We start from the raw sequence: 5,380 nt of genomic DNA, 5'->3' as shown, positions 1-5,380 counted from the left end.
AGAGAGAGAGAGAGAGGAGAGATTCAAACCCTTGGAAGAATGTGAATGGCCTCCTCTGAGGAGTTACACCTCTTTTGAGTCACACATGCCTTTTGGCCTCAGCACTTTGGCAGTCCATCAAGACTGCATTCAACTAAGCAACTAAGCTGGGTGTGTGGGGGAGGAGAGAGAGAGAGAGAGAGAGAGAGAGAGGAGAGATTCAAACCCTTGGAAGAATGTGAATGGCCTCCTCTGAGGAGTTACACCTCTTTTGAGTCACACATGCCTTTTGGCCTCAGCACTTTGGCAGTCCATCAAGACTGCATTCAACTAAGCAACTAAGCTGGGTGTGGTGGCCCAATCTTAAAATTCCAGTCACTGAGAGGTAGGAGGATTGAAAGTTCAAGGCCAGAGTGAATTTCAAGCCAACCTGGATAACTTAGTGAAAACTGGTTTCAAAATAAAAAGGGAAACAGGGCTGGGGATACAGCTCAGAGATAGAGCACTTGCTTAACATGCTGAGACCCCGGTTTTGAATCCCAGAGAGACAGAGATAGAGAGAGACAAGGAGAGAGAGAGAGACAAGGAGAGAGACAGAGAGGGCAGAGACAGAGAGATAAGGAGACAGAGACAGCAAGAAAGAGACAGAGAGAGACAAGGAAAGAGACAGAGGAACAGAGACAGACAAAGAGACAGAGAGTCAGAGTCAAGGAAAGAGACAGAGAGATAAGGAGAGAGACAGAGAGAGACAAGGGGAGAGGCAGAGAAAGAGATAGAGGAACCAAGAAACCGAGAGAAGCCAAACTAGAGAAGGAATAGATGCCAAGCCAGCTGGACACTATGCTATAGCCTTATTTCCTTCCTTTCAAGGTGCCGCTATGGTCTTGCATAAGCCTTAGACCTGCATTGCTGTTTTCTCTTGTGACAGCTTTTTACGTCCTTGCCTTGCCTAGGGCTATTGTTAAAGTTATGCAAGAAAATCACGGTCATGGTCATCACTGCTTGTTGCGGAGCATATATGGCCCCTTCCCCCATAGTCTCTAAACTCTTTGGAACCAAGTCCTGACACCATAGGTTTAGAAAGTGGTTACTGCATGTGGGCAGGAAGAACAGGATACAAAGAAGGCAAGAGACTCCAGGCACGTGGGAACCCTTCGCCTTCAGAACACTGCTGTTAAAAGGCAAGAACAATGAGAGAGCAGTTTGGGAGAATTTGATCAAAGTCACAGATCAAAGTTGGCTCCACCGGGTCAGGCTCTTGTGAACTCCCTCTGTGGTCACTGCGATTCTGGAAATGTCCCTGTTGTTGAGTCTTCTCTTATGCTATTTCCCCCCTCTGAGTTTTTTTATTAAAAAAAATTATTTATTATAAAATTTTAAATGTTTATGTGTATGAATATATTGACTGCATGTAAGTGCACCTGTGTTGTACAGTGTCAGATCCCTTGGAACTGGAGCTACAGAAGGTTGTTAGCTACCATGTGGGTGTCCAGAACCGAACCCTGGTCCTCTGCAAGAGCAGCCGGTGCTCCTAACCACTGAGCCGTCTCTCCAGCCCCTATCCCAACCCGAGTTTTTTATTGAATGTCCTTAAGAAAAACTCTTGAGGGAGCTGGGGAGTTGGCTCAGTGGTTAAGAACTGGCTGCTCTTGCAGAGGACCTCAGTTCAGTTCCCAGCACCCACATGGTGGCTAACAACCATCCAGTTCCAGGGTATCTGATGCCCTCTTCTAACCTTAATGGGCATTGCACAACACAGGTGCACTTACACACATGCAGGCAATACACTCATTCACATAAAAATAAAAAAATAAATAATTTTTTTTTAAATTAAAAATTGGCAGAGGACCTGGGTTTGATTCCTAGCACCCACATGGTAGCTAACAACCGTTTGTAACTCCAGTTCCAAGGGATCTGACACCTTCTTCTGACTGCCATGAGCACTATGCGGTTAAGAACACTGGCTGTTCTTGCAAAAGACCTGGGTTCAAATCCCAGCACCCACATGGCAGCTAACAACTGTCTGTAACTCCAGTCCTAGGGGATCTGATGCCCTCTTCTGACCTCCGCTGGCATTGCACAACACGGGTGCACTTACCTACATGCAGGCAATACACACATACACATAAAATAAATAAATAAAATTAAAAAAAAATGCACACTATTCTTCCAGAGGACCTGAATTCAGTTCCCAGGAGTCATGTCATGTTCACAACTGCCTGAAACTCCAGCTCCAGGGATCTGACCATCTCTTCTGGTCTCTGTGGGCACCTGCATTCACATGCACATACGCACACACATGCACACAAGTACACATAATTTAAATCTTTTTTAAAAAGAAAAGAAAACTCTTGACATTTTTTCCATCTGGGACAAAGCTTGAAGAGGAATTTAGAACTTGTGGTACCCAGGGCCAACTTTGCCCCTACCTGCTTAGCTGGTCATTCACCCAGTCAACAAAAATGCATCAAGAGCCCTAATGTGTCAGGCGCTGTTTAAGGTGCTGCTGAGGTTATGGCAGTGAACCAGAGACAGTGTCCCTGGCTGGATGGAGCTTAACATTCCTTAAAGGATCAGACAGTGAGCAGGTTATGAGGCAAAGACCAAGTTACTCAACCATCTGAGTCTTGATTTCAATCCGTTTCTCTCTCTCTCTCTCTCTCTCCTCTCTCTCTCTCTCTCTCTCCCTCCCTCCTTTCTTTCCTTCTTTCTTTCTTTTTCTTTTTCTTCTTTTTTTCCAAAGACCTTGTGTAGCCCTGGTTGGCCTCAAACTTCCTATATAGCCAAGGATATCCTTGAACTTGTGGTCCTCCTGTTTCCATTTCCCAAGTGCTGACATTACAGGTCTGCACCACCATGCCTGGTTTATGCAGTATTGGGGATCAAACCCCGGGCTTCCTGTGTGCTAGGCAAACACTCTACCAACTGACCTACATCCTGTTTCTTGACCTTTTTTTGATCTGTCATTAGAGAATTACATGAGTGATTAGAAAACACCTTTTGGGGCTGGAGAGATGGCTCAGCGGTTAAGAATACTGGTTGTTCTTGCAGAAGACCTGGGTTCGAATCTCAGTATCCACACAGTAGCTAACAACTATCCGTAACTCCAGTCCCAGGGGATCCGACAGCCTCTTCTGACCTCTGCAGGCATTGCACAACACGGGTGCAGTTACCTATATGCAGGAAATACATGTGTACACATAAAAATAAATAAATAAATTAAATTAAAAAAAAAAGAAAACACCTTTCTCCATCTCATCTCATTCAAGCAAAGGTGTACTCAAAGGGGCATTTGATAGTGTGTTTAGAATGTGTTAAGAGTATGGATAAGGGATGAGGGAGGATGGATGGATGAAGGACATAATTAAAGTGTCACAAAATAGGATCAATTGTATGCCAGCCTTAGAACAATGTCTGACACATCACAAACACTTACTGAATCCTGACTGTTCAGTGGAGGAACCATGTGGGATAGATGAAGGGGATTTAATGGTGGCTGGAGGAGAAAATTGTTTCCTTATTGTGACTCTAGGTCTATATATATGCCTCTTTCCTTCTCTCTTGTCTTGAGAATACTATTCCACCTGCCAGTCATCCATCTGCTGAGGCAGTTGAACCAGAACAGAGTCCAGGCCTGAGAGTCTAGAATCCAGCTACGGGATCCACTTCTTCTTCCTCTCCAAACTAAGGGGAGGCTCTAGTCAGCTACTGATGATAACCCGTAGAAGAGGGCCCCTCCCTCCTTTCTTAGGTATCTGATAGTCTGTTCTTTAATACATTTGGGCTTGGGGTCAGAGAGCCAAGTATGCGCAGGAAAAAAAACAGGTGGGGGATGTCAGTTGTGACAGACAATAGATAATGTGGGTGACATGGAGAATTGAGCCTTATGTGACCAGAGTCATACTTTAAACAAATGCTGTGTGGATCACATGCACCTCCCCTGTGGGTGTTCCAACCCATTCCACTACCGGTTTATGGCATTTATCAGAAACCATTCAGCGAGACCTGCCAACTCTCCCTGGAATCCACGAGCCTCTGAAAGCAAACTGTACATTAGTGTCTAATGTGGTGTCCTGCTCCATCCATGTTGACTCTGGTAGAAACTCTACTTGGGCTAAACTACATAAAATTGCACTAGAAGCATAATTAGCCCTCCACCAAAGCCACCTTTGACTACTGGAAGGGGACAGCCTGGATCAGAAGGATCAATTTTCTGATGAATCAGTAAATGGTTCTGAATGGAACTAATCAGGTTTGTGTTGTGTCAACCTTTCTTTATAATTTGTGATTCGGTGATCTGACATTTGAGCACCCCTCCTCTGGCTCACCCACCATTCCCCCTCCCATTTTCCTGACACATATACAAATGGGTCAGGCACACAGGTAGAGAGACTAGAAGGTGAAGAAAAGCACATTTTAATGGCAGGAAAGCTCACAGAGATGCTAGAAGCATTCAGGACATACCTGGAACCAGAGAAAGATGGGAGAGGATGAAAGCTAGAGGAAGGAATGTTGCTCTCCCTGCCTCCAGGGAATCAAGAAGGCCTCAGGGTATCAAATTAGTAACCCAGCACCCACAAGTTCCTAGAGGATTAGAGGATAGGGAGTGTTCCCAGCAACATTCTAAGTACTGAGGCCACGGGCCTCAGGATACCAACCGATACACTGGGTTGTAGTTCCCAAGTCTTGTTAAACTAGGCCTCCATGACCCATCACATTAGTTATGGTTATACTGATTTCAGGAAAGAGATACAGACTTTGACCGACTCAGATTTAAAAAGCAGGTATTGTTGGAAGGCTCCTAAGGCTTTTATGGAATCAATGAGATAGGCGCACAACCACAACTCAGCAAAGAAACCCTGACTTCAGGGTCATATCGCCACCAACATGATTTTTGTTTCAGTGTGTCTGGGCTCTCTGACTCTAGGACAGGAGGATCATTTATGGACCCTGTGACTTAGCTCAGTTCCTCAGAAACAGGGATTCTTATGCAAGTGATTGACAGTATTCTCACGTGCTGTCTGAAGGGGAGTGGGGTTAATGGGACAGAGCAGGAGACAGAGCCAAGCATGCCCGCTCTCAGCCTGTTCTTTTAGGACATCTTATAGTGTCTAGACAAAAGTTAGCTACTTCTTGACAAATGGAGCAATAGTGTACTGTTCATTGTTCACTGGTACCACACACACCAGCCACCAGCTGAGGGCTGCCTCCATTAAGGAGGTAAGTTCTCAAGCATTTGGGGGGCAAGTCAGCTCAGCAGGTGGCAGCAGTGACCATTAGCAGCTAACATTCCTGGCAGCAGTAAAGGCCCTGGGTTCCAACCTGAGCTCCACCTCAACGCACAAAGTCTCCTGGGATTTTCATTAGGATTTCATTAATATATATCTAATTTGAGGAAACT

Source organism: Nannospalax galili, unplaced genomic scaffold, assembly GCF_000622305.1.
Source record: "Nannospalax galili isolate Female #2095 unplaced genomic scaffold, S.galili_v1.0 scaffold1050, whole genome shotgun sequence".
Lineage (NCBI taxonomy): Eukaryota > Metazoa > Chordata > Mammalia > Rodentia > Spalacidae > Nannospalax > Nannospalax galili.
The sequence above is the reverse complement of the archived record's forward strand: the minus strand, read 5'-3'. Positions refer to the sequence as shown.